The sequence below is a fragment of the Marmota monax genome, unplaced genomic scaffold (genome assembly GCF_021218885.2).
Source record: "Marmota monax isolate L192 unplaced genomic scaffold, Marmota_monax_Labrador192_F-V1.1 WCK01_AAM20220418_F8-fsc00007, whole genome shotgun sequence".
Lineage (NCBI taxonomy): Eukaryota > Metazoa > Chordata > Mammalia > Rodentia > Sciuridae > Marmota > Marmota monax.
In genome coordinates, this window is record NW_026692781.1 from 9,896,431 (window position 1) to 9,917,479 (window position 21,049).

The 21,049-nt window shown below is 38.2% G+C and overlaps 1 long non-coding RNA gene across 1 annotated transcript in view; it reads left to right on the forward strand.

Moving 5' to 3' along the window:
* The first annotated feature begins 7,186 nt into the window (after window positions 1-7,186).
* Window positions 7,187-21,049, forward strand: part of LOC124094687 (uncharacterized) — a 59,223-nt gene continuing 45,360 nt past the window's right edge. The window contains exon 1 of the long non-coding RNA XR_006852295.2: window positions 7,187-7,321. This is a non-coding gene — a long non-coding RNA (uncharacterized LOC124094687). The remainder of the gene's footprint in view (window positions 7,322-21,049) is intronic.

Below are 21,049 nucleotides of genomic sequence, written 5' to 3' on the forward strand. Positions count from 1 at the left end.
AGGTTATGATTATAGCACGGAAAGTGTCAAGAGGCAAAGAAAATGCTGTGCACAATTAGCGAAAGAAGAGGACCATGTAAACAACAGGAATGAATAAAACTCAGAAAGCATGAAAGGAGATGAGCTGAGCGGGCTCAAACAGGTCTTGAAAGTGGAGAGAGAGGCCAATTGTGCTCTTCCTCCTTTAACTTAAATAAGACAAAATGACAGAGACGGGCTAGAAGGAAAAGTTAGAGCAAGGGCTGGTCTTAAAATACAAATAAAAGAAGGCCAAGGACCTGGGATCATTCATATCAAACATTGTAGAAATAGAAGGGAAAAACAAAACCCTAGCAGAGTCTCTGGTGAAGACAGAATGAGGAGAACATTTATGCACAACAGTAGCAAAGGACATTAATACACCATCCTCGAAATTTGGCTTATCAAAGGCACAAAGCAAATTATAGACTAGCTCCACCTCCCAAACCACAGACCCTGCTGCTTTAGTAGCACTGTTTCAGACCCTTAGCCAACATATCCTCCTGCCCTGGGGGCCCAGACCCTACAGACGGTTCCAAGGGATTTCTTTATTTGCTTCCTTCCCTTGCCCTTCCTTGCGATGCCTGTAAACACACCACACAATTACAAAGTCACAGCAGCTCACAATATTGGAACAGAGACACCCTGTTAAATCCATTCCTGACAGCTGTGAGCCCTTTTATATTTCAGTTATAAGATCAACAATTGTAACTGCAGGCAGACCATTACCACCCAGAGCTCAGGCAGTCCTGGGGAGAGCCCGGCTGTACCCTGCTCTCCATGGAGCCACCTGAGGGAGCAATAGCTAGGAGGGGCTCCCTAACTTCTCAGCCAGTCAAGCCTGTGTCCCCATTTGAAGGACAAACTCAAGATCCAACACTGAGGGCTCAAGGCCAGAGCAAATCTGTGGCAGGGCCCGAGATTCCACCAACAGCTGCCATAACTGTACTCCATTTTTTCATTTTTCATTTCATCTCACTTGATGAAGTTTCCTCCTATTGAAAGTTAGGAAAGAAAAATACCTGGTATTCCTGGCTGGATCTTAGTTAAAAAATTCTTCCATTTTGCTGGAAAGGCCAGCTCTGGGCTTTCACCCCTCTGAAGGCAAAGGGCCACATGCAGTGTTCCAGAGGCATGGTAGCCAGCAAGCTCCTCACCCAGGCTGAGACTCTTGTGTGCAGTGAGTGGTGCTTTGGGCCTTCCTTAACCACTACAACCAATGGGATTACACTAGACTGAGCTCCTGAGAGTTTCCAAGTTAGCTAGCAGACAAGGAAGTTTCCAAAGAAGGGCTTTGCTTCTGAGAATCTATGTTCCCATCTAAATCCACTCCACATTCTTCCTTTTAGAACCTAAATTAGCCTGCTTCTCATCCCAAGAGAACTTCACTGAGTTTTCTAATTCACAAGTCTGGTGAAATTAAGTCCAGTTAGCAAATATTTATTGATCTTCTGCAAAGATCTGATTCTTTAGCCTTAAGGAGCTTAGAACTAGTAGATAGAAAATTGTTATCCATGACCTTACCCTTGAGTGATAGAGTACAGATGTATATACAGTACTCCTCCCTTATTCATAATTTGCTTTCCATGGTTTTAGTTAACCGTGGTCAATCATGGTCTAAAAACATTAAGTATAAAAATCCGTACATGAACGAGCTGTAAGTTTTAAATTCTGACTGGCGGGATCAAATCCCATTGTCTTTCTCCATCCTGACCAAGATGTGGATCATTCCTCTGTCCAGTATATCCATACTATATGTGCTACCTGCCTGTAAGTCACTTATTAGCCATCTTGATGGTTAGGTCAAATGTCACAGTGTCACAGAGCTTGTATTTAAATAACTCTTATTTTGCTTAATAATGACCCCAAACTGTAAGAGTAGCAATACTGGCAATTCAGATTTGCCAAAGAGAAGCTATAAAATGCTTCCTCTAAGTGAACTGAAAGTTCTTAACTTAATAATAAAAACAATTGTAACCTAAAGTTGTTAAGATCTACAGTAAGTACAAATCTGTAAAATTGTGAAGAGAAATTCATGCCAGTTTTGCTGTCACATCTCAAACTGTAAAAGTTACAGCCACAGTGCAGAAGTACTCAGTTAAGATGAAAAAGGCATTAAATTAAAATGTTCAATACTATCCAGAGTTTCAGGCATCAACCTGAGGTGTTGGAATATATGCCCTGTGCATAAAGGGGGACTACTATATCTTTTTTTATGCAAATTACATATTCAGAAGTGTTGCTTGCCAAAGGCTTTCCACATCTTCACCCTGAGCTAATTTACCCATCTGCAGAGTTTCATAAAGAGAACTGTCTGCGATTGCTACATTCACTTCAAAAACCCTGGCCACCACCATTCATTCCCTTGAGAACTCTGAAAAGCCACATTTCACATATTAAGGCTTTTACAAAGAAGTCCTACCAATTAGCCTGGCTCCCCAAATGTGGGACCTAAAAGAATTAGGCCTAGGAGAAATCAAAATGTACTTGAGACATTTTTTAAAATTTCATTGTTTCTGGTATTCTTCTTGGAGTAGCTCATGCCCTTTGCCTGCAGATGTGCTCCATGCCAACATTGGTTACCATGATTGGGATGAACAGGAGAATATTGTCAGGATGGTGTGTCTTTAAAATAGGTTTGCTGAGAATACTTCATTTGTAACACTCAATTTTTTTTATCCTGCTAAATGCATGTTTATAAGAAGACATATGCAAATTTGAGAGAGACAGAATTTGTGTGGTTGGTCTGATGAATTATCACAGAGCACCCCTTCAATGACCTGGGCAAGTCTGTGCAGTATGTGAGAACGTACCTGGCACCCTGAGAAAACATATTAAATTATTCCAAGAATCTGCTTTATAAGACTTGTTTAACTCCTATCTGCTTGGAACAGGAGTGTCCCATTCTACATAGGAAATCCTTATTTGGATCTAATCTGTATATTGATATTTTGTTAATGTACTTTATTTTTTTTAATAAAAAGGACTATTTAAACTTCTTATTAAAAATCTTTTTCTGTGTTCGACAAAACATAGGCTTGTCTTAAATTTTATCTCTTGTTGTTTAAAGTTTGTAAGGTGTTCTGACAATAAAGATTTAAATTTGATAAAGATGGACTGAAGAAAGATGATCTCCCGCAATAATCAAGAGTCCTTTGTATATAGGTAAATAGCTCTTAGAATAACATTGGTTCACCTGCAATTCTTATAAGTTCCAAAAAACTTAAGGTTTTGGAGATTTGGGCAGCAAAACTTGACCTAATCTGAACAAGACTACTTTTTCCTTTCTTTTTTTCTTTGACTTTGTGTTCATGTTTTCCTGCAGAAACATTTATGTATTGATTACGGAGTGGTGCAGGTATTATGTAAGTTTATGTACCGCACTTCTTTTCTAAGCTATAAAGTAACTTAGTTTCTGAAACACATCTGGCCAGAGAATTCAGACAAGGAATTTGGACCTATAAAAATCATACCATTTGGATAACTTTACATTTTTCTTTAGGGTTCTATCTCAATGTTTTCATTTCTTATCAGGAGAGTCCATTTAGGTATAGTATTTATGCAAAATTTGTACCTGGTTGCACTGAGGATGGACTCTGTTCCCTAGAAATATGTATTTTTTTTCTTACCAATTCCTCCCACCTTTGTAACTACTGGGTGCTTTACCCACATCCTCAATTCAGTTCAGAGCATATTGTTTGGCTATTCCTCCTGGCACTGGAGTAGATGCTACAAGATAATGCAGGAATGAGTATGGTATCATGACCCACTGAGAGCAACCTGGTTGCTGATGTAGACATGTAAAGAATATTCATGGAAGGTTAAACGTCATAAAGGGAAGAGTTTCAAAATGCTGAGGGATGTAAAAGGAAGAATAACACACAGTAAAGGAAACTGCACAGAGGAGGTGGTATTTGAGCTGACTCAGTTGAAGGGTGTTGAAATCTTCATGTGAAGAAGGTAGAAATGCTATTCCAAAGCTTTCTATGGGTTAGAGAAGCCCTGACTTTATTTTTTTAAAAGATACTAATACATAAAGAGAAGGAAAAAAAAAGGAGAAATTTCAAAACAGGTTTCCAAAAATTGAGGTATATTTTAGTGTTTACTTTTAATGCTTTTTGCATAGACATTGCAATGGAATAAAACTGTGGCCATAAGATAACTGCTGAATTGCCAAAAAAAAAGTTTTTGTCTAGTTGTCTTTAGGAGGAGGATCTGGTTTACAGTGGTATAGTGAACATGATTTTTGAATCTTATCAGTTACCCCTGACTATATATATTCACTATCTGGTGATGAGGTAAATATCTAAGCTTCAGGGTGCATATGGAAGTGAGACCAGTATGAAAGAAAAACTCTGAGTCCCCTGATATCTGTCACCAGCCCTCCTCTTTGTTGACCCTACAATGGTTTGGAGGAATACAGGCAAGGAAAATGGCATGGGCAGAGGCAAGGATGTGTGACAGTATGGAAATGTCCTGGGAGAAGGGGCGCAAACTGTATGGAGCTATGCTCAGTAATGTGTGAACAAGCTTTGCTTTTTATCATTTTTGTGCCCTTTCATATGCTCACCACCTCTTGCACGTAATGTTCTATTCTGCTCCTGACATCATCCCAGAAAGAAAAAGCTGTCTTTGTGTTGTTCTTATTAGACTGTTATGTTAGATCAGCTATTACAACGATTGTGGTGTCTTGTAATAATTCCAATATATTTATGTCTCTCTATTTAGGGAATGAGCCTCTTTGTAAACCTAGGAACTAACATAATTATTAGTCTGTTATAACTATCAGTCAAGTAAGTGAATGTACAAAAGTTGAATTTCTTCAAAACCAAGTGGGTGATGTTGACTTGGATTTTATTTTGCACACCTACCATTCAAGTTATGCTGCATTATGCTTCAGTAACAAGCAATTCCCAAATTTTGCTGACTTCTTTGCTGCCCACATCATGTGTCCAGTGTAAGTCAAAAAAGGGCTCTGTCCCTTGTCCTCTCTTAGGCATCTTGGGTAGGGAGACCTCATCTTGATGCGTTTCTATAATGATTATGTTATTGGCTTATGGAAAGTCACTGCTTCCTAAAGATTCTGCCCTTTGTCACATCCACTCATGTGCACAGACTGAAGCAATTCACATGACCACAACTACTTTCAAAGCCGGTGGGAAAGAACAGCTGTATTCTGGAAGATCAAGAGCCAGAATTATCAGGTCAAGAGTAGTAATGACAACTTCAATAGGGAACAGAGAGTCACGCAACGTTCTTTTAAAAATAGAAAACCAGAAACATATGGCTGCGAATATAGATAAAGTGTGAAGGAGTGCATAGATTATCTGAAATTGGGTGCCTGGGGAAAGCAAGCTGGGAGACACATTGGACTAACAGAGAGCTGAAGTTTAGGGATCTCTTAGCAGTCCTTGCATTGAACTGTGCATTCACATTAAGCAAGATACTTATTCTGGCTTCGCTTCAGTACCTCTAAGGGGAAAAGCGATACAGCGATGGTAATGTATACTGCCTTCCTGTTAGTCTGAGGGTTAATGAAAGTTGGGGGATGAGGCACTTAACTCCCTGTTTTCTATTCAATTCTGGAGAGAGCTGCCTGTTAAACAAAACGAGCCTTTTTCTTTGAGTCCACAGTACATTTCCACAGTGACAAATTTTGCCAAGCTCACCAAAATTTGAGCTAAACCTGAATAATAAGTTGACCATTTATTTTATGAGTTGGATGTGCATCCTGCCGGGTTTCCAAGTGGTTATGACAACAGAATCCCTCATCTGTAATATCCATCCACAACCCTCATCTATAGCTCCCTTGTTTGTTCTGAAGATAATATATTGATTGAACCTCTTTCGATGGCATTCTCTCCATGCTTCTCACATGAGGAAGAGTTACTGCTGCCTTCCCTGGGAGATCTAACACGACCGCATTTTTACACATGTTATTTACTGTACACATTCTAATATCAAAACGGTCAGTTCATTTATAATCTTTATAATGTGCCTTAGAGAATAAAGAGACTGTTACACGTTTTGTTTGTATGGGTTTTTTTTTTCTTTCTTTAGCATATAAGTTTTTCTTTACAACTCATTAATTGATCTTGTGTCCATGAATAGTTAACATTAATTATGCACAATTAGCATACGATAATGTATGACAAACATTTCAAGCACATATTAGACAGCATAATTATGTTGAATATTATTGCATTCAGCTATGTAAATCCACAAAATATGATGGATGGTGCATTCATCTCTATTGAATCCATTTACCTGGTCTAGAGTGATGATTTAAAAATGAACACAGTTGAAAATAAAGGCACCTAGGCCAAATACTGAGAAGCACTAAAGCATATTTCCAAATAGCAAGAACTGGAGGTCAGTTGACCAGTTCCTTTGCTTTTAGCTAGAAGATTATTTAAGATGCACATTGTAGGATTTCAGAGATCAATTTAAAAATCCTTCAGAATTCAAGGGCTGTGTTATGTAAAGTGTTTTGACAGGCAAAATAATTCCTTTTTAAACAAAATTCACCCTGCTCTGTAGGCTTACCGAGGAGAACAAAAACATCTATGCATAATACAACAAACAACTATTTTAGGCATATATAGAATGTAAGGTGTTTAAGAAGCTGGAGAGCCCTATAATATTGTGCTGTTGGCCTAAGAGCACAGGATGAAATCAAGTGAGGGAAATAAGGCTTGGATAATTGTCCTCACCTGCTAGAATTATTATCAATAGTTCACCTGCCTTCTCAAATGCTGTTTTGTTACAGCATTTGAGTTTTCTATTCAAGTGAAACAACATAAACAAATAGGCTGTGATTGAACTTTGACTTGCCAGTTACAAATTCACTATTTGGAAAGTTGATTAGTCTTGCGACTTGCTTTAAACACACACACACACAATTCACAGTAAAAACAATCTTATGTTACCTAGGTTGTGAGCATAGAATATTGTTCTATTCTCTGTTGTCACACAAACCAATTTTTTTGTACCTGGACTAGCTCCAGCTATGAGGCTGAGGCAGATCTTAGGCTCTCTTTGTGTCTCTCTGCCCACCCCCCTCTTCTTTGTGTCCTCACATTAACTTTGAGGAATCCATCTTGAGAGCTCTTGGCTGATTTCTATTTTAAGAAGTGAGTTCAGTCTTTATAATTAGTCCCCAGTTTGTCTGAAATCCTCTCAGGCATTCAAAAGATTCCAAATATCCTAAACAAGTACTCCTCGAAAATTTCCACTGAAAAATCTCTTAAGGCAAAAGAAAGATGTCTTACCGTTGGGGGCCTGGGACCCTGACTCAAAGAAGGTAATGTATTTGAAGTCTTTGTTTTTGATGAAAGTTTTATATATACTTTGTATTTTTCCATATCATACATCTAAACTGTTTTTTTTTTTTTTTTTTTTGGTTATTTTAGTTTGTGGTGCTGGGGATTGGACTCAGGGCCTTGCACATGCCAGGCAAGTGGTCTTACACTGAACTACATCCCCAGCCCTCTGATTTATTTTTTAATAAAAACAACCTTAATATTTTATTTTTTTGTGATACTGGAGATGGAACCCAGGGTCTTGTACATGCTAGGCAAGCACTCTATCACTGAGCTACCCACCCAGACCTTTTTAATTAATTAAATTTTTTTTTTTTTTGAGGCACGGTCTCATTAAAGTATCCAGACAATCCTCCTGCCTCAGCCTCTTGAGTAGCTGTGAATACAGATAGGTAAGGTGCTTGTCTAAAGGCCTTAATATTTTCTTCAAAAAATTTTTTATTTGTGCATTAGAATTATACACGATAGTGAGATTCATGATGCCACATTGGTATATGCACATAATTTGATTCCTCTCATTCCCTAGTCTCTTCCTTTTCCCTTCCCCATTTGTTTTCTCTACTGTATTGATCTCTCTTCTATTATTATTATTATTATTAATTAGTGTTTTATAATTATACACACACTTGGGGGATTTATTTTGCTATATTCCTACATAGACACAGCATAGTTTAGTTGATTTAATTACCCAGTATTTTCTCATGCCCTTCCCTCCTTCATTCCTCTTGGTCTCCTTACTCTATTTTAATGAGATTCCCCCTCCCAACTTTTTTTTTCTCTCTATTTTCTCTCTAACTTCCATATATGACAGAAAATATTTGGCCCTTCACTTTCTGAGTCTGGCTTATTGAACTCAGCATGATGTTCTCCAATTCCATCCATTTACTTACAAATGACATAAGTTCATTCTTCTTTAAGGCTGAGTAAAACTCCATTGTATATGGATACCACATTTTCTTTACCCATTCCTCTGTTGATGAGCACCTATGCTGGTTCCATAGCTGGCTATTGTGAATTGCACCACTACAAGCACTGGTATGCAGGTATCACTAGAGATGATGATTTTAGATTGTTTGGATAAATACCAAGGAGTGGGATAGCTGGGATATGGTGTTTCCATTCCATCTTTTGAGGGAGCCACATACTGCTCTTCCAGAGTGGTTGTACTGATTTGCATTCCCACCAACAATTACTAAGTGTACCTTTCTCCACCACATCCTCACCAGCAATTGTTGTTCTTTGTATTCTTGATGACTATTATTCTGACTGGAGTAAGATGAAATCTCAGTGTATTTTTGATTTGCATTTCCCTGATTGCTAAGAAGTTTGAACTTTTTTTTTTAATTTGTTGACCATTTGTATTTCTTCTTTAGAGAAATGTCTATTTGGAACTTTTGTTCATTTGCCGATTGACTAATTTGTTTTTCTGACCTTATTTTAAATTGTTTGTCATTGAGTAAAATGGATGGTCTAGGAAGATAAGCTTTGAACATTCCCTAACATACCATTCAGTGTTCTCAGAGGTACTGATTTTCAGAACGGAGGCCTCCTCTCTGTCATAGTAAGTCTTTTGATAAAACAGGCTAAACTAATTATTAAATGTTTGCAGTTACAAACAATGCTGCAAAGCAAATGTCCATCAATAGGGAACAGGTAAAATTTCCATTTTGTCACATCTAGTCAGTAAGTCCCAGGCAACTGTTTAAAAGGATAAATAAATCTACTGTGCTGTATGCAAATAATGCCCATACTGTGTCAAGGGAAAAAGTCACTGAATGGTATTATAGTGTAATCCCATCAAAATATCTGTAAAAAAGTTTTTAAAAGCTTTGTATGGCTTTGGATTTGGCAAAATTTTATTTTTCCATGGGAATGCATTATTTATTTATTTTTGTATCAAGTATGGATTACTGCAAATCTAAAACAACAAATATAAACTATTTTGAAAAAGGAGAAAAGCTTTGCACAGATGGACCCATGGTAAACTGAAACCGATAGAAACAAACACTGTTTATTCAAAATTTTTCTTGGAGATTTGAATAATCTTAACACTAAAAGGAAAGATAGATTCTTGTGTTCTGCACAAATTAGGAATTCTTTCTTTCTACAATACCACTAATTAATATGGACTCATTTTTAATGATTCTACATGATGCCTTAATACCATTTATGGCAGAACACTTAGAATATATAGAAGAGAATTAAAAAGAATAAATACCGCCCCCCCCATTTCTACAATCCAGAGATAATCTAAAGAGTTTTTCACAAATTGAGCACAGTCTGGGCTTTTGTTCCCATTGGTTTTTATACTTTTTTGTTTTTTAAATCTATTTGTGAGAACACATCTGCTCCCTCAGTTAGAGGTGACAGCATTTGAGTCAGGAAAAGATAGCTTTTACATTTCTCTTTAATCTTCCCTAGATTACACAAAAATGGGATTTTTAAATGTTCCTCAAAGCACATAATTTCCTTTAGAGGCTCAGAAGTTTGACAATTGCTCATCTTAAAACCTGCTCCAAAAGATTGCCATCTTCTAAATAAGGTTGACCATCATGGAGAGCAGAACATATTTGGGGATCTAATTCAAAATGGGAAATTTTCTGGAAGTCTTATATTTTTCCACAAAGGGAAATATGCATTTTTGTATTCCTAGGAATATCTATATTTTGTATTAAAAATTAATATATTGAACTACATGTCAAATAGTTGGTTGAGTCAGAAAACCTTATTGTGCCTTGGTCCTGAATATTCCCTGACAAACTGACACAATGCCATCCTAAATGTTATGTTTTCAGAGGCAGTTGCCATGGAATTTTGGCTCTGTTGTCCTGAAAATGAAGTTCAAATACTATTCTCTTAATCATTGAGTAATTCAACACACATTTTCTACTGCATATGAGGAACCAGGATATTGGTTCTTGACAATCTTAGGTTCTGCCATCTCAGAAGTTACTGTCAAGAGAGGGAAACAGCAGGGCAAAGTGACTCTCATCTGAAATCCCAGCTATTAGGGAGGCTGAAGCAGGAGGATCACAAGTCCAAGGCCAGCCTGGGTAAATTAGTGAGCCTCTGTCTCAAAATAAAACATAAAAAGGGCTAGAGATATAACTCAGTGGTAGAATGCTCAAAGGAGGTTCCCTGGAGGAAGCACAACCTACATTCAGATTCAAAGAATTAGCCAGAGCATTAGGGAGGGCGGGAAAGGGGTGCTCCAGGGTGCTGTGGTTATAAGCACAATGCCAGGGGCAACAGAAAGCTAGCACATTCAAGGAGCTGACAGACGGTGAGTAGGCCAAGAGTGGAGTTTGAGGTGAGGAGTGGAAGGTGTGCTGTGTGAAAGGACCACGGAGTCCAAATGTGAAGGACCTTAAGAAACTCGGTAATGAGTTTAGACTTTGTTCTAGAGCACAGGCGAATACACAAAAGGTTTAAAGCCAGAAAAGAGATTGGAGTTGGTCCACCAGACTGGAGGTACAGAGGCTACCCTAAGACATTGATTTATTTGGATTTTTCACAGCTTTAATGAGGACAAGAGCATGTATCTGAAGGATTGCCAGGGGATTTGGATGGTATATTAGAAATAAAAAAGCTAGATCAGTGTCTAGCCTATGTTAGAAGCCCAACATTATCTCCTGGTCCCTCAGGAATCTACAGTTTGTATTTTTGGTATCTGATTTGTTATAAAATGTTGATAATTGAATTGATATTGAATTGCTACATGATCAACTATAGTAAGACCCACGTGGTCATCAATAAATGACCATGCCTATCAGTGAAAGGGTAATCTATGTTCTCACACAAATTATTGGAATCGTAGAGCACATATTAGCTTCCATGGCTACTGGGAAATCATTGGACACTTTTTCATAGCTTCTTGTCTCTAAACTATGTAAATGCATTTCTTCCTCAAATTTAATACTCTCTTCAGATTTCATATATCTTTAAACTTTTGTCCTTGTTACAAACACATCAAACCACATTCTTTTAAAAAAATTTAAATTTGTTTTAATTAGTTATACATGACAGTAGAATACATTTATGAACTTTGATATATCATACATAGATGAAATATAATTCTCATTTTTCTGAGTATACATGTTGCAGAATCATATTGGTCATATCGTCACATATATACATACAGTAATATTGTCTGTTTCATTCTACTGTTTTCCTATCTCCACATCCCTACCTCTCCCCTCCCATCACTTCCCTCTACCTAATCTAAGGTAATGCTATTCTTCCCTAGTGCCCCCCCCCCCTTATTGTGAATTAGCATCTGCATATTAGAGAAAATATTTGGCCTTTGGTTTTGTGGGATTGGCTTATTTTACTTAATATGATATTCTCCAATTCCAACTATTCACTGGCAAATGCCATAATTTCACTCTTCTTTAAAGCTGAGTAATATTCCATTGAATATATATATCACATTTTCTTTATCCATTCAACTATTGAGGGACACCTAGGTTGGTTCCATCATCTAACTATTGTGAATTGAGTTGCATTCTTAGTAGAATGAAGAAGCAGTGAGGGAAAGAAGAATTGGGGGAGGGGAATGGAACAATCACCAAAGGACACCGTGTTTTGGCTTGTGCAATGTAAGGTAAATGTTTTCTTTAGACTACAGAGAACTTTATGTCAATAAAAAGTGACACAAAGGGCTGGGAATGAACTTAGTAGTAGAGCCCTTGCTTAGGACTTGTGAGGCCCTGGGTTCCATCTTAGCATCCCCTCTCCCACCACATACACAATGACACAAAACATAACCTATTGATAGTTGAAATTCAATTTGAAATGTGCATTTTAAATAAAATCATCTTCGGGAATGTGACTTTGCCCCGAGCTGACAAGTAGACTTATTTTTTCTCATTATTTTACCAAGTTTGCTTAACAAAATCATGCAGTAGAATCTATTATTATTATTATTATTATTATTATTATTATTATTATTATTATTATTTTAGAGAGAGAGAGAGAATTTTTAATATTTATTTTTTAGTTTTCGGAAACACAACATCTTTGTTTGTATGTGGTGCTGAGGATCCAACCCGGGCCACACGAATGCCAGGCGAATGCGCTACCGCTTGAGCCACATCCCCAGCCCCAAATCTATTATTTTTGAGAATTAAAAATCCACTAGAATTATTAATATAGTCTGAAATCCAACAGCATAGTATTCAGATCCGCCTGGAATTCTTTAGAAGGGACGTGGACCAGAGGGGGCCCTGAAGAGTCACACCAAGATGGCAAGGAGTGGAATGAATTCTCTCCAATGCCTGTGTAGAAGCAGAGACAGCAACACAAAAACACCATTCTCAGATCTTTCTTTCCTCGCAATAGGCAGATTATGGTAGAAATCTAGATATTTAGCAGAAACTCCCTGACTCTTAAAAACAGACTGATGTACAGAGAAAATGATTGCATTCTGTGCAGCTACAGGATTAGTGATTGTGAGTCAAGAGTTGACATTTATTTTATTTTTCACATTCCATGGGCGGAATTAGTACCATATGGCAACAAACCATTGGGAGGTTAAAAATCACAGGGTAAATTTCTGCCTTTATAATATAAAGTAGATCCAAAAAATGCTTTTGGCTTCTCTTTGTTTTTTTTTTTTATCACCCCTTCCTTTTTTTTCTTTTCTTTCCTGGACAAGTTCACAATTCAGTATTTATCTCCTAGACACCATTGAATGATAAATTGGTGATGATAAATATTATATGTACATGTAAGATACATGCTTGGGTTTACTGGTAGAAAGAGAAGGTCCCTCATGGAAAATACTTCTTTATAAGAGGTCTCCATGTCTTTTTCTCATACTCCCAAAACTTCAGCTTTCTCTGGATTTTATTGTTTTTTTCCCATCATTTGATTAAAAAGTAATATTTCTATTTATTGGTGCCCCAGATATCTTCCCTAACACAAAGTGCTGTAAGTTACATTGTTGGAGCTTTATTCCTTTAGCTGAAGGCTAAATGCTTATTAAATCCCCATGAGAAGGGATTAGCATGAGAAGGGATTACACCATACTGATATTTAAGGATCTGATATGGTAAAAGAAATGGATCACTCCAACTTACCAGGGAGGCCACTGCAGAAGTAGAAAAATCTTAGTTAAAAAGTGGCAAAACAAGAAAATTGCAGCCGTTAACAGATCAGTGGCAACCTGTGTGGTCTGGCTAAGCTCAGCTGCAGATGGTTCCAGGAAAGGTGATTCTTCTTATTTCCATAGTGTGACTATTTGTAGGCCACCAATCTATAGGAGCTGCATTCGAGTCCTGGAGAGGTCTTTCAGGAAGCACCCAGAGGCAAGGCTTTTTCTTGCTGGCCCAAAGTGACTCAGTGGGCAGTCATGGGCATTCCAGAAAAGTCAGAAAGCAATTCTTTGTTTGAATGGATTTATTTTTGTGGAAGCAACAAGGAATAGAATGGAAATTGCTGCAGAAAAAGCAAAAGAATTATTGAATTTGGAGTTGAGCAAAAATATTTATGCTTTAAAAATGAAACGCTGGTGTAAGACCTCAGGAGCTCTTTGTAATTTAGTAACTGAAAATAGTAAGTGATAAGGAGAATTCAGGCTAAAACGTTATCCAACCAGACCAATCTAAAGTCCTTCCTCTTGCTTAGAGAGGCAGGCTTCCAAGTCAACAACACTATAAACACAGTTATACATGTATATTCACACTATAAACACAGTTATACATGGTATATTTAGTTATACATGTATATTCACAATGATGCCCAACATTTATTGAGCACTTCTGTGTTAGCTTTGCATCACTGTAACAGAATACCTAGGACTTATACCTAAATCCACTTTTTGTTTATGTGCACTCATGGTTTGAGAGATTTCAGTTCATAGTTACTTGGCCTGTTGTGGCATAGTACATCGTGGGAGCAGCATGAAGCAGAGGATATTTCACCTCTTGGTAGCCAGGAAGCAAAGAGAGAATCAGGAAGGGGCCACAGGTCCCAATGTCCCCTTCATGGACACACCCCTATAGCCTAACTTCCTTCCATCCACTAGGTGCCACCTTTTAAAGGTTCTACCAAATTCCATGGCACTTGGCTGAGGATCAAGTGTTCAATACATGGGACTTTAGGGGTCACTCCAGAGCCTAACGATTGCGGTAAGCTGTCTATTAAGCTTTTCAGTTAATTTTCAATAATAACCTGATTGTTATAATTATCTTCATTTTGTCTATGAGGACAATGACACTTAGAGTTAAGTAGTTTACCCCAAATTTCAGAAATGAGCAATTGCATTTGTTTGCTAGTATTAGTGAGGCACAGACCTGGTGACTTAAACAACAGAAGTTTATCTCCTCAGGATACAGAGGCTGGAAGTCCAAGATCAAGGTGTCAGCTACATTGGTTTGTTCTGGGGTCTTTCTCCTGAACTTGTAGTTGACCGTCTTCTCCATGTGTCCTCACATGGTCTTCCCTCTGTGTATATATGTCCTAATCTCCTCTTCTTATAAGGATACTTAAGGGTGGAATTAGAGCCCATCATAATAACCTCATTTTAACTTAAATATCATTTTAAAGACCCAAATACAGTCACATTCTGAGGTACAAGAACTAGTAATTCAATATATGAATTTTGGGGGGACACAGTTCAATCCATAAGAACAATTCTTTTGAATTTTTCATATATAGATCATATACATAACATGATTAAGGTATAATGGTGAACTATTGTATTGTCCCATGAAACAGAAACCAAAGTAGGTACTTCAACCTACGAAATCTATCACAGGAAATGTTCCACAGGCAATGAAAGAACTGAGAAGCCCAACGAGGAGAACCTAGAGATGAACAAGTGCAGGAAGATATTCTATCCTCTGGGCTGATGAGAAGAAGGGAGATAAGTGGTGGTGTCACACCAGGGCAGCCTGGGATCTGGAGCCAGTGAATCGAAAATAAAGGGGAATCTGAGAGGTAACAACCACTGACCAACACAACTTGCCACGTAGAGGTTATTTCACCATGTGGACAGGGTATTTCTGACTACTAGTTCTGTGGGCCTTTAACATTACCAGTTAAGTCCCTTTAAGATCTTTGGAACAGTAAAATCTCAGTTGTTTATGCCTGGTTTAAAGCCAGGATGTGAGTTCTTGGCTTGTTTAGAGCCAAACCTCCCCGACCCCACTTTGCACTGATGGACTTGGTTTTTTTGTAGCACTGTTTGGATGTGCTTAGCCCATGAGATTGTCCTCTAAATGAGCCAATGCTTGTAAGCAGCTTTCAGACTGTAAAAATATGACTTACCTGACAACTGCTTGGTTCACTTGCTACCTGTCTTTTGCATATTTTCTCCTCTCATCTGCAGTTCTTTGAGAGAAATCTGTGTCTCCCAGCAGCATCGGGACTGATCATAGAGTGTTTGTGGAGCCCTTTGTGGGGAGGGGACAGGGAGAAGGGGAGAATAGGCTTCATGTGGCTAGAATCCTCTGCAGCAATGAGCAGGGGAGAGAGGCACGGGATGTCAGACATGTTAACAGAATCATTTAGGGCGACTTGTTTTCTGTGCAGAGATTTTTCAAGACCTGGGCTGTTTTTGCCTACTTAATGTGCTCTGCATTTTCTGCAGTCAGACCCCACTGCATGGTTAATGACACAAGTTCCAGGAAGCTTGGGGATTGTGCCAGTAGACACCAGAGACACTAACCTTGTCAAAGCAGAAAAAGACGACATACTTATTGTACAGCCAGACACTCAGTTCCTAAGCTCCTAAAGCAACTGGGATGCAAGAGATTTGTTGTGGGCACACTAATCACAGAGCTGCATTTCTCTGAGGGCAGCATCTACCAATCCTCTCCCCTAAACACGCAGATCAACAGAGGACTAATTCCAAGTAATTTATGAAACAACAGGTAATAGTGGCAATTATCTAGGGGGGTGGCAAGCGAGTAGCTGTGTGCATGGGCCCGCACCCAGTTGCATCTCATGTGGATGCTCCTAAGCATTAACAGGTGTATCAGAGGAATAGCTGATGAAACCCCTTCAGAGAATGTTAATTAGTAACTACAATTCATCTGTCAGGATGCTGCTACACCCATGGAGCCATATTACACTCATAGGACTGATATTTGTAAGCTAAAACATACGATTTAAAATAGATGACCCATTCCTCATTGTTCAGCTCTTTGCTTATGGGTAGCCACTGCCGCAGTCTGGCTGGGCACAAATCACGAGCCACTCAAGCAGGAACAAACTTTATTTTTGAAACTGCCGCCAATGCCCCTTACGCTCCAGGCCAGATTGCCGACCCACGCGGCGTTCTCCCAGACCCCAACAGGAAGTCCCTCCTCCGGAATTCCCTCCTACCGCACTTCCCCAACCAATGGGAACTCTCCAGGAGTCCGTAGCAGGCCGAGGTGGACAGCAGGAGTCCAATATCCATATGAATGTAGATCTTAACATAATCATATCATCTCAATGGCTTGTTGGCGTCACCTTTCAACCAAAAATGCCATGCATCATATTACTTGGCTGTGGCTCTTAGCAAGCCACGACTGCCTGGGAGCTCAGTCTATACTGAGGAGGTTCCCTGTTAACTCTTCTGTTATCACTGACTACCTTTCATCAGGAGCTGAATCTGTGGTTGTCACTGTTTTCTCTCCAGCACTCAGTGCAGTGCCTGGCACATGGTGGGACAAGTTCATCCCTAGGGATCATCTTTGAATTTGCACATAAAGTGTTGGAAACATTTTTGCCATCAGTTTCAATGAATGTGGTTGTTGAAGTATTTTTTCTGTCTTAACAACTAAAATCATAATATGAATGATGAGCTTTACCCAATCTGTTCTCAAATTTTGTCTCAGACTTTTTTACAACAGGAATTTGGGTAAGAGGGTTTAAGATTGGACTGTGCCAAAGCTCTGTGGTGGTCATACCATCTTGTTCCTCAATTTAGGACACCTGCAAGTGGTTGGTATTTAGGATGGTCTTCAATGTGGTTGCTCATAGGATTCATCATAGAACTTTAAAAACTCTGATGCTTTGGTCCCAGGACATGCAGCTTGGGTATTGGAAATTTTTCATCTTCCCCAAGTGATTTTAATGTGTAGCCAAGGTTGAGAACAAAATTAGACTCTTCTTTTATACAGATACAGATACTAAATGTTACTGGTGAGTCTCAAGTGACCAGATATTAAATTATTTCCATCTCTTAAATTGCCAACAAAGGAAGACATGGCCCATCTCTCATGAAAATCAGTGTCATTTTCTTATAAACACCACACCGCTGATTGGTGACATGCCTCCCTTTCCTCTTTGTAGAGATACTTCCCACTTTATGTTTTGGGGTTCTCTTATCCCCTGTCTCTTGTCCTAACTCTCCATGAGCTTTAGAGTGGAATGTAATCTTCTACTCATCCCCCTTCCTTGTGGGCTCCCAATAGCATTTGGATTTAAGGAGAGTCCTACTAATCAGTGTGAGAAAATGTTAATAAGGTAATACAATTGTAGGGAGGCTACCAAGGTTCCAGAAACTTCTAGTGATCTTGTTAGTGATAGTCTCTGTTCTATAGCTCATGTCCCTCCTCTCTGAGCTGGTGACCCTGACTTTGAATTTTTTTCCTCTTATGTGAAGGACATGACAATTTTCAGCCACTAAAATTTGCTCTTTTCTGCCTGCTAAGGCATCAGGCAGAGTAACAGGTGGATCCTGGTTCTAAGTGAGTCATTTGATCTGTAATCCTCCTGCTTAGGGAATGGATACTTACTTCACCACCTTTCCTTGTGTAAGTCTGGACACCAAATCACTTTTAAAACATTGCCTCTATGAAAAAAAATATTTCAAATTTAAACAATTTAAATGCAAATAAGCTTTGTGGAACTTAATCTTTTTGTAGGTTGGAGACAGGTGATACAGTACAGTAAATATTATTCAAAGAAAGGAACTCATAACATGAATTAATCCAGCATCTTATCCTTAAGCAATAAATAATATTCCCAATAAACCCAAGGTGCTGGAAAGTATGAGAAGGTCTACTATAAGCATAATTGGTGATGTTACTGAGTTCTAACACAAGCTACTACTTAGAATCTTAATAAGCCTCATCCTCAGAATTTGCATGAGTTTAAAATAACAACAATTCCCCCAAACAGAACCCTTCCTATGAGTCAGATACATACTAATATAATTTAGTCCTCGTGACAACTGCATGAACTAGACTATTATTGCTCACACTTTCCAGATGGGCAAACTGAAACTCATGGAGACATTAAATAACTTTCTGACAGTATGACATCAAGCTCCCAAATGTCTAAACTATGGTCTTTATTGGACAATGTGACCTCTGAGCCAACACAAAAGGCCATTACAGTCATATGTTACAACTAAAGATGGAAAAATGGGACAATGGCTTGGCCATGGAAATTCCTTATGACAACACTATCAGAGGGGGCTATAGTGTGTGTGTGTGTGTGTGTGTGTGTGTGTGTGAGAGAGAGAGAGAGAGAGAGAGAGAGAGAGAGAGAGAGAGAGAGAGAGAGATGGGGGTGAGGGAGAGAGAGATGAGTAGTTGGACATGTGGCACATTTAAATTTCAATGTCCTGAAGGACTGGACTTTGAAAGCCGTGCTTGTCTGATTTCCCCATCACTAGTCTTGCTTGGAGCCTGAGGGCCATGTTAGAGGAGCCCCTAGAGTCTAGACCTTCTCAGAATCTTGAAAACAACTGACTTTTTTCAATTTCCATCTGTAACTTGCCCTTTATGAATTTCCAAAGTCAACTTTAAAACCTAGTTTCCACTCAGAAAAGAACACCCCTCTTTTAGAAAATGAATGATCAGATGATCAGCCTTTAGCATGAATAATAATTATATTTTGAAAGTATTGGCAATTTTACCCCAAATGAATTGCAAATAACTATTTCTCCTGAGTAATGAATCCCAGTTCTTAATTTTGGGACAGTAGTTTTTATTATTTGTGAACGTTAGCTATACCTTTTCAAAGAACAGTTTATATACTTCCATAGCCTCAGGATAATATAGTAATCAGTGGCCCATTAAAATAAGTGCCATAAACTAAAATAGTTTTTCTGGAGATTAAGGAAAGATGGTAAGTGAGATGCTCCACAGTATGAATAAAATAAATTAGGGGCCAATGAGCCACGGATTCAAATTTCTACACATTAAAAATTATAGGGCTGAGGATGTAGCTCAGGGGTAGAGTGATTGCCTAGCATGCACAGGGCCCTGGGTTCAATCCCAGGCACTGAAAAAAAATGTAGCTTTACAATTTTAATCCACAATTCTATAATCCCAAATCTTTGGAAACCATAAACATTTTCATAACTTTTGGTGGCAAACTTGACCTGCATCCATAGGATGTTATTTGTAGTCCTTGAAAACTTTACACATGAATAGTATCCTTATATTTTGCTGCGGAAATTGCAATGTGTTTGATTCTTGGGCAGTGCTGAGGTCCTGCTGTATATGCCACATAAAATTTGGTATGTATGGAGTATTTTTTCTGGAGTGGGGTACTGGGGACTGAACTTAGGGGCACTCCACCACTGAGCCACATCCCCATCCCTATTTTGTATTTTATTTAGAGACAGTGTCTCACTGAGTTGCTTAGTGCCTCACTTTTGCTGAAGCTGGCTTTCACCTTGCAATCTTCCTGCCTCAGCTTCCTGAGTTACTGGAATTATAGGCATGTTCCACTGCACCCATATGGAGTACTAACTTTTTTAAAAATGAAAAAAAAAATTCTAAATTCTAAAATCCGAAATCAGGCTCTAAGGATTTTCAACAAAAAATTTCAGGCTTTTAAAAAAAGCATTAGATTAACATCTTCAGCAAAACATGTCACTCAACCTATTTTAAAAAGTCATTCATTGATTCATTTAAACAAGAGTTTACTAGGTATTAAGGTGGTGGATATAATCATGATTAAAACTAGAAAGAATCTAATAGGAAAAAAAGAACATTAAATTGTTACCCGAATTAATATATATATATATATATATATATATATATATATATATATATATAGACAAATTAAGTAAAGTACTCTAAAGGTTTTTTTTTATATCAACCCAGAGTACAAAATACAGATTTTAAGGTGCACAACAGTGTTTTGATTCTACTGGTAGCAAATTACCATGGTGCTACAGCTAGGAGATTTTTCTAGTGCTTCCACAAAGCTGCATATAAAACTGGGACACATGGCAATTTAGAACATGTGAGTGTAAGGTAGTTAATGAAAAAGTCATTTGCTTGAAAGAAAAAGGACACTTAGGCTAAAGAAAATCAATGGAATTCTCCCTGGCATGGTTCGAATTTGGTGTGTATGTTTATTTAAATATCTAAATGGGTGGGGGGAAAGGGGGGTGAATAAGTTTTTTTAACCCCCAAAACAGTCTTATAAAATAGGTATCATTATAATTATTATTGCCATTTTACAGATAGTTGAGGCATGGAGAGGTCAATGATCTGCCCCAATTGCACTGAACACTACACTGCTCCTGAATGTAACTATGCTTAAAAAATGTGGGCCTTAGTCAATGGGGACTGGAATCGGGGAGACAGTGTAGCATAGCAGAAAGAACTCTGGGTTTGTAGGTGAAAGAACTGGGTTCAAAATCTCATCTTATAGTTATGTGATTTTCAGCTTTCCCTGTATAATATAGACAATAATTACTACTTCTCAGGGTAGCTGTTAAGGCTGAATGGACTTCCAACAGATTGACAAAA